We start from the raw sequence: 9880 nt of genomic DNA, 5'->3' as shown, positions 1-9880 counted from the left end.
AATCTTAAAATATTTGGTCTACTTTTCAGTATGACTGTATTAACTTTTTTTGGACTTTTTTGGATCCAAATATCTTTTTGTAGAAATAGGTAAAATATATACTTTCCATTATGATGTCAACAGGAAATTATGTCCCTTCTGAGGAAGGGATTAGCAGGTGGCTCTAGGAATCCATTTGTTGCACAGGTTGAGGAAGCCTACACGACATATGCAGACAGCATCTTCAATACAGTGGAATGATGGAATGAGGGAGACAGGAAATCATATTTAAACAAGATCAGTAAAAAGTGAGGCTAACTTCTCTTGGTGTAAAGAGTTAATCCCAAGTAAAAGTGAGTGATAAAAGCCTTAGATTGAATAATAGATCCTCACATAAATGGAGTGGAAAAAAAAAAGGTGAAAAGAGGGAGGAAGTAAGGCCAGGCAAGAGGAAGAAACTATTTATTTGATTATACTTTTTAATTCTAAGTCCCTTGTTCCTAGCTACCTCTTCAGGTAAAGTTTTGCACAAATTATTTTTGGCATATGCCCATAAAACTTAAGTGAAAGAAAACTAAACCGTCAAATTGCATTAAAGCTCTGATCTGACAATTTAAGACAAAGTTGTTCAGAGTGAAGGTTGCTTCTGAATCCTTTAATCATCTGCTGTGTCCTGACATTCTAAGGGTCTCAGAAGAGTGCATGACAAATAATGTTCCATATGTGCAGTTAAAACTATCTGCAACAAGGATAAGTGACAACTGAAGCACCCTGGCTCTAAGTGATTAATATCAACACACTGGAGCCACCTCTTCAATGACCTACGTGATGGATAAAGTCATGCACAAAAAATTCACAAGCTGATTTGCTTGTATGACCCAAAGATGCTGCACTGATCTCTACTTTCCCGGGGAAAATGCTCACAGTTCACTCATCATACAGTTTATCTGGAGGTCTGCGACCACAATCGTTGATTATCTGTCTGTGAATTCTCCAAACCAGAATCCAGCACATTTCTCTTCCCCTCCTCCCCATCCTTACAAGGGTACAATTACTGAACTAATATATATTAAATATCATTTTTAAAAATTGAAGAGAAAAATAAGCTTCCCAAGGCAGCTTATGGTCAAGTCCAAAACTGGATATAAATAAATTTTCTGTGCTTCTGGATTGTCTGTGCCCTTCCAAATGCACAGATATTTGGGAAGGGATGCTACCCAGGCAGTTATTGGCATGGCTATTATATTGTGCTTGGTTTCCCATAAGACACACACCGGTTCCCAAATATACATCATTTTTTTCAAACCTGCTCCCATGCATACTTTAGACAGCTGAGTAACTGGGCAGGACAGCATACCATATAAGCTCTGAGAATATTTGGTAGAAACAATGAAAGAAAGTTGGAAATTACCCATTACTGTACATAAAAACAAGAGGATTTTGGCACTTGTCAATGGATTTATATCCTCATAATCAGAGTAATTTATAGATATTTTTGTGGTTAAAAACACCAACACCTTGCTCCTGCTGGAGACCTATAAGCCCAATGTGTACATAACATGCCTGCTCTATTGAGTTTTGTTTTAAATATTGGGTCACGAAAGGGTAAATTCTTTCCTAGATCCATATTGGGAATTTATGTGTGTCTGTGTGCTACTGGAATTTTTACAATGTTCCAAAGTGACATGATAAAAATTTTTAAGATTTAAATGCATCCCTAATCACTACAAGAAATTATTCCAAACAAGTTAAAATATATTCAAGGCCTTACGGGAAACCGTTTTAAAAGAAAGTTGTGCTGTATTCAATGAGAGCGATGTTTTGCTACAAAGGGAATCATTTTTATGCTTCAACAACCAACTATTTTCTGTTATAGGCACATGTGACATGAATGTACAATTTGGGGCAGCTATTCAGAGTCAAGTTCCTAATATTCAGCATTGTTCTGTATGCCATCACACCACACCCTTTCTTAATCACACTATATGTAGTTGCTCATATAAATTCTGTAACTGAAAAAGGGAAGGAGGAAATCTAACAGAAAATTTCTTGCCAGATGGAGAAAATTGAAACATTACCCTTGTTTCTTTGCCAGCACAGATCCATTTTGACAAGCTGGAAATGATTTATGGGGAAAAAAACGTATTTACACTGGCAGAGATGTTATTAATTGCCATACAATGTTCACATTTCTGCATTGTTTTGTATATGATTACTTACCAGGCTTAAATATACCGTCCAAATACGTGGCTTTTTTTGCATGCTGATCATTATATGACAGACAAACTTACAATACATGATGCATGCTATAAATTTCATTTAAACCTTCACAGACAACACCACAGCAAAGACATGACAAAACAGCAAAGCCACAAACAGCATACAGAGAAAACAGGTCATTATGTGTGTGCAGACACACACATGCGTACACACGTGGATGCAAATGATTGAAAGATTATATGCATTATATGGGAGTTGATGAATAATATAACACTCTCAACACGTAAAAATATTACTTTTATTACTTTTCAGAGTAACTGTTGCTACATGAAACTAATAATAAGAGAAGGCCCCAAAATATTTGAAAATAAAACTGTTAAAGCAATACATAACTTCTAAATTAGAGAATTGTGCACCATAAAATACTACTAGATGTGCTAATTTCCATAGCAGAAGTTTGGAAGGGTATTTTTTAGGTATTTTATTTCAAATGGTTTAAAAATAATAATATCTTTGGAGGAGAATTTTTTCTTCATATACATATGTGGTTATAGGAAAAAGAAAAATTAGGCTATTTCACGAGAATAAAAGTGACTGCAATAATGACATGGTAATTTATCATAGGCACTGACCATTAGCTGTCTACCTGTTTATTGCTCTTACAGTACTGTCACTTTTTTACACTAATATAGATGGATATATTTATTACTACTTGCAATTCCAGATTTTAATCTCATATTAGAAAGATGTTCTTATATAACAGCTACTTTGTCCAGGAATCATTTATAATGTCTCTGTGTCCATTGAGGACATTTTAAGATACTCTTATTTCTGGCTATGGAAATTAATTTCAAAGGTCTCAGTTTCAAGCAGTCATATCAGCATTCTCGCAAGCATTCGTACGTAGCTGTCCCTTAGGTTTAATGTTTTAGTAGCACAGTCTCTCTGCAATTAGTTTTATGGTCCTTAAATGTAAATCAGATGTAAGTCTCTATAAACATTCACCCTCTATAGTGTTTTGCAGAGTGTTCTTCCCATTGTATTAGGTTACTCCAGGAGGCAAATCATTCTAAATATGAAACAAAACGCTGTCCATGTGCCAAAACTATAATTTAGCTGTTTATGATTTACCCAACTCCATTTTTGCTGGAGAAAATGGATTCAATATGTCTATTTGAAATTAGTTCATAAATAAGAGCTTATTGTGAATGATTAATGAGTGGTCCTGCTTACATAAGATTAATTCCATCCAAGGTGACTCTATCCCACTGGGAATTTGGGCAGTTGCCTACTGACCCCTTGTGGGTGGTCTTCATTTTTCCAAAATGGGACACACAATAGGAAGCAGGATTAACCAGCTGCCAAGCATCACATTCAAGCTACTTATTTCACTTCATCCTTCCCAGCAACGCCTGTAAGTTTCAATCCCAGAGGGGTTGAGGAGAGGCCCAGCTTCATAGGATTTATTAGCTGCATACTCCTGCATATGTAATCACTGGCTCCAAAAGCTTTTATTGATCATCTACATTTTTATCCAGCACTGATAAGCATCATGGGGTGGTGGGAATCATAATACAGATCATTGTCATTGTTTTAAGGAGGCCAATAGCTGATGGTACAGCAGACTGGCATCTTTTTATTTAGAGACTTTGGGGCATACACCAACTCAAATTTATAGATCTAGAAAGTAATTTTCAAATATGTAGTAAATTTTTAAAATACATACACTGGTTAATAGATGAATTAGAAAACAGGGAAACGAGACTGAAAGAGTGAGAAAGAACAACTAGAGCTTTTGTTTTCTTTCTTCTATCATTAGAAAGAACAGTTTTCAGATGGGTGCCATTAGAGGGACAGATAATGTAGCATAATAATTAGGAGCTAGAGTGCTGGAGCCTGAAACTTAGTGCTACCTCCTACCAGAGTATGAGTTATTTAACACATTCCTTAACCTCTCTGTGCTTCAGCCTCCTCATCTGTAAGATGGGGTTAATAATAATGATGACGACAATCTCTCAAAAGGTTGTTGCAATGATTAAGTCAGTTAAGAAACACGAAGCATTTAGAACACTGTCTGACATACAGTGTCAACTCATTACTATGTGTTACTACTTTTACCCAGAATGCATTTGCTTTATGGTAAGACCCTTTTAACCAAAACAGATTGGAGAGGCAAAAAAAGAGCTAAGTAAGTAAAAATAGCTATCGTATAAGTATTTATTTGTTTTCATAATTCAACCGTGAAGGTCTGACATTAGGAACTATATCTATTCCTCTCTATATCCCCAGTTACTAACAAAATGCTGGCACTTTGTAGTGTTCTATAATTATTAGTTGAACTGAATTGACTTGGTTAAGCTTTTGAATAATTTTGGAGTTGAGAGTAATCACTTAAATGTTCTCCTTCCAACTCCTGAGCCAAAGGAGTCTGAGCCTAATCATCTCAGACTGATTGAATAAACACATAATTCCCACGAAGGAAAATCTTTCATCACAAGATGGCTCCAGCAACAGCAGCAGGAGCAGTAGAACTCACACAGGAGCCTGGAGTTTGGGCAGGGACAGGCATGGTTAGGAGAGGAGTGATGCTAAGATAGCAAATAGCAACAGTCATTGAGAAGTAGGAAATCTCAGCATCAGAGACCGTGGAAAGGATTGGCCTGAGGGTTGCAGTAGCCAACAGTAACACGATGGAGAGAGTTGAAGTGGACATTTGTCATCTATGTCTTGGTTAGCCTACCCAGCATGCAAACACTTTCCCTATCTGAGAGTAATTCCAAAAGAGGTGGGAATTGGGGCTCAGGGGAGACAGGTAATTCCTTTCCTCTCCTCCTAGATGCTGGATTGTAGGCATGTGACCCAGGCTTGACATAGAGATGGAGAGGCCGAGAGTGGCTATTGGCAGTGGTTATGGGTAGATTGTCCAGAGATCCAGGGGCAAGTCACCACTGGCAGCAGCTTCAATAGTAGCTTCCCAAGTTGACTATTTCTGCGGCATTTTCTATAGAATTTGCTGCCAAGTATTCTCTGGCTCCTACCTATTTTTTGAGCCTGGTTCTCAAGACTTCCTGGCTATTCGATGAAATCCCTGATATCCTTCCAATACATTCCTTTTCTGCTTCAGTTAACTAGAGTTGGTTTCCCTTGTTTGCAAGCAAGAATCCTGATTAGTACAAGAACAAGGACAGATGCCTATGTGATTGTCACTCAAACTCTTGGTTGTCCCAAGTCTGGCATCTTGTGACACTTCTGGCTATGTGACCTTGGGCACGCTACTTGATCCCAGATCCTGGGAATAGTGACAGCAACTGTCTCAGAGGGTTGTAATGGGATTAAATTAGATAATGAATGTGAAGTACTTACAAAAATGCACAGCGCATAGTACTCAACATAGGTTGCCTAGTATCGTTGGCTATTATTTATGAAGCCAGGGTAATAAACAAGACTCCAAGACCTCATGGCAGTAATTTCATCCTGCTTAAGTTACTATCGCACTACTACATCTCCTCATCAATGGAAATCATTCAATTACATTTTAATCGCTTCTCTCTAATTGTCTGATGTACCACATATAAAGGAAAGCTCTTTAAGGAATAATTTGATAAATACATGCATCATTTTCCACACATGTTTGATGTTACCCATTCTCACAGGACTGGAAATAGAAGTTGACTTTTGTTATCCATCCTCTCCTGCTCGTATATCTCATAATTAGACAGCAGACTTGATTGAGAGAAGAAACTAACCTTATAGTTCCTGTGTATCCTCACAATGTCGAGCCTATAATAGGTGCTAAGTATACACTCATTGATTGATAGCCCAGCATTTAATTTGATTACAAGAGCCATCTGGGCCAGTAAGTGGTGTAGTTTGCACCCAACCATCTGGAACTCCCTCTGACCTCAGTCTGGTCCCCCTTAGCTAGGACCAGTGACACAAACCTCAAAGTCACCCAGAGATAGAAAGGTATGGCTCATAATGACCTGCCTGACTCTGGAGGAGAACTCCAGCTTTCTCCTCTACATTACGCTGTTAAATAAACCAACTTCTCCAGGTCAGAACAAGCCAGGGATCATCAGAGTTTTCCTAAGCAGGTTCCAGTCCAGTGCTGTGCTTATCCAGGTTGTGGGCAGCTGTGAGATTTGCTCTTCTGAGCCCTACAAGGAACAAGGGAATTATGAGCCTCAGTATCATTTTTTCTCCTTCGGGAGAATACTGTCACTGATTCCTCTCAGCATACACTTTACTATCGTCCAAGTTTCCACAGGCACTTGAGAATATGTGATTAAAGGAATTCCCTACTGTCGTATATACAATAAATCCAACTGGCTTTATTATCTAGCAAGGTTTTTTTTCCTCCTTCAATCTAGTGCTTCCTGGCTGGAGATGAAGTGACTCACCAAATATCTCTAACTCAACCTTCCTTTTTTGTCTTTTTTTTGCTTGAGGAAGACTTGCCCTGAGCTAACATCTGTGTCAATCTTCCTCTATTTTTGTATGTGGGTCACTGCCAGAACACTGTTCTAACGAGTGGTGTAGGTCCACGCCTGGGAACCAAACTCAGGCCACCAAAGTGGAGCATGCCAAACAACCACTAGGCCACATGACTGGCCCCTCGACCTTACTTTTTTGACTTTGAATTGAGAGTATGCAGGTCAAGTGCCCAACTGCCAGTACATACTCAGATCTGGTTTGCTTGAAAAGACTCTTGTATGTTTTGAATATTCTAGCACCGCATATGTAAACAGACTAGAGAATCCCCAAGTCTTCAAAGCAGAGGTTAGATTTGAGGGCAATGGTAGCAAAAAAAGACCTTCTCCTCATTTCTATTTAATGCTTCAATTCCACGTACACATTTGTAAGTGGGTGAAGAACATCTAAAAACACTCCCTCCCCCCTCCTCTGCTGACTTGCTATAACCTCACATGGTGGAGAAGAAAGAGGGAAACAAGCTCCCTCCTGACTATTGTAAGGGTAGGAATGTGGCTGAACATTTGTTTCAAGGCCACCAAAGATTGTGTCATGGCTCAGAAATTCCCCAAATTCTTTTTGACAGTTGGAAAACAAGTACACTTCAACTTCACATAACCATGATAGAAAATTTATCACTCGCCGCAATAAAAGACTCTTACATATACATTACCTCGTTAATCTACAAATCCTTGTTCTTATCCCTATTTTACAGACAAGGAAGCTTGAGGCCCAGAAAAGTTAAATTGCTTGCCCAAAGTCACTTAGCAAGCAAATGGTAGGTTCGACCCAAGATCTATCCAACTCCAAAACTCTGCTCTGAAATTCTCCCTGTAAAGCCCGAATTAGAGTACTTTTTGTGGTAGAGGACAAATGCAGGGTCACTACAAAAAATTATTTTTAAAAGTTGTTTTTCAAATGTTATTAGGGATGAAAGGATCACATTGCAGTTTAGCACATTGGAGCCCTGAGGTTTTAAGGTGTAAGTCAGTAAGTTTTAGCAGAATGCTGGATGAGGGGCAAGGAGACCACAGAAAAAGTATTCAGGTATCAAGAAAGAAGTAAGGCACAAGGAGGGGAGTGTTCAGAGGTGGGAGCAAGGCAGGAAACAGTGGGGTGGGATGGAAATCATGTGGACACTGGGCCAAGGAAAGGAGCCTCAGGGCAAAGGGACCTCTCAAATGGCTACCAGCTTAGAATAAGGTCTAAAAATGGGAGGGAGGAGAGCTTCAAAAATTCCATTTTTTCTTTTGAGGACGGGGGCTAGCCCAGCCTTCTCCATTTTCATCTAAAAGAAGTTGTGTTTTAGGTCTAATTCATAAGCAAAAACACTAATGTCCTCCCATTATCTATTGATGGGTACTTTATACTTGTTTTACCGTTGCTTAATAAATAAATTAGGACAGAGCTAAACTTGTTCAACAGCCAGTCATTAGAGCAGTTAGATCTACTGTTCAGAAAACTGAAGGGCTATTGACTCTGCTCAGTTTAATGAAGGAAAATGAGTCACAGGAGATCTGGGCAGGAATGACTCATAGCTACACCAGCAGCCTTCTCTCCATTGTAAACTACTTTCCATCATTTGTAGTCAGCAAGAAGTTAAAAGAATGTTGATGTTTCTTTCCTGAATGGTTAACTTCCTGAGTTCAGACAGACTGAAACTATGGACAACAAGAAGTCAACATTTCTATGGTAAGGGACCAGTTATATAAAATGCTAGCAGGCAGTCAGATTTCTCATTTGCCTTTCAGGAATTGTGTGGCACTGTCCTGAGAGGAGTCAGGAGACCATCTCATGGGAGAATCTCCTGATAGCAAAGGTCCTTCTGATACAGGAATCGTCAGGAGGGAGAACTCTTCTCAAAAATTCACCCAACACATCTTGAATTCTATGCTACCATACTGTTACTTTGCTGGAGTTCTCAAGTAGTTTCCTGGCTTGTCAGGAGAGTAGTTTCTCTTTTCTGTGCCTCAGTCTTGGAGGAGAGACACTGGTGATACAGTTATATATGTTATTAATAAGGACAATGAGAAAATGTGTCATTCTTCAGACACAGAGGCAATGATCACTTGTAGACATTGATGGGTGGCCTAGCAGTAGGATTCTACAAGCTAAAGCTATGAGGGGAGTAGATTCTTATGAAGAATGATGGTGGTCACCAGAGGTACAGGGTGATTTATAAATTATATACAATTCTTGACTTAAGGAAACGAAAATCAAAGTAAGCTTGGAAATACTCAGACTCCAGATGGTTCTCACAATGTGGATATTTACAGGCTTAGAAATGGAATTAAGGCAAGTTACTTTGGGCAATACCACATCTCTATTTCTCTTAGCTTCCCCCTGATCTCAGTGTTACAGAGATCATCTTGGGAAATGTTTGGAACTCAGGTTAGAATTTAATGCTCAAATAATGATACACAACCAAATTGTAGATAAATGCAACAAAACTTTCTCAAATTTTTCCCAAAGAGAGAAGCTTCTGTAACATCACTTCATAACTGTGCGGCTGATACAATGATGAGCAAAACAGAGATGGCCCTTATACTCAAGATGCTTAAGGTATAGTAGGGGATACCTGAAAGCAGACAGGTATTTATTACACATGAAATACGATAGGAACTGCCCACGGTGCTGTGGGAGTACATAGGAAGAGCCTTTAACCCAGACTTCGAGAATCAGGTGAAGCTTCCTGTATGTCAGATTTCTTCAGAGAAAGAGAACCAACAAGAAATGTGTATATATACCTGCCCTGAGAGAGAGGGAGAAAGAGATTTTAAGGAATTGGCTCATGAGATTGTGGAGGCTTGGAGTCCCACATCTGACAGGCATGCCAAAAGGCTGCGGACTTATGGCAGAGTCGCAGTTTGAGTCCAGAGGCAGTCTCCTGGAAGAATTGCTTCTCGTTCAGGGAAGATCAGTCTCTGTTCTATTAAGGCCGTCAGCTGACTGAGTGAGGGCCACCTACATTATGGCGGGTAGTCGGCTTTACTCAAAGTCCATCCATCTAAATGTTAATCTCATCCAAAAAACAACTTCATAGAAACATCCAGAATAATGTTTGACCAAATACCTGGACACAATCGCCCAGCCAAGTTGACGCATAAAATTATTTATTTATAGACTAATTTAGTGCATATTTATTAATGTTTGTCTCTCCACTAGACCCATTAAGCAGTCACTCTCCATGTTCTCCTCCCCCAGCCCCTGG

This window comes from Equus przewalskii, chromosome 24 (assembly GCF_037783145.1).
Source record: "Equus przewalskii isolate Varuska chromosome 24, EquPr2, whole genome shotgun sequence".
Classification (NCBI taxonomy): Eukaryota; Metazoa; Chordata; class Mammalia; order Perissodactyla; family Equidae; genus Equus; species Equus przewalskii.
The sequence above is the reverse complement of the archived record's forward strand: the minus strand, read 5'-3'. Positions refer to the sequence as shown.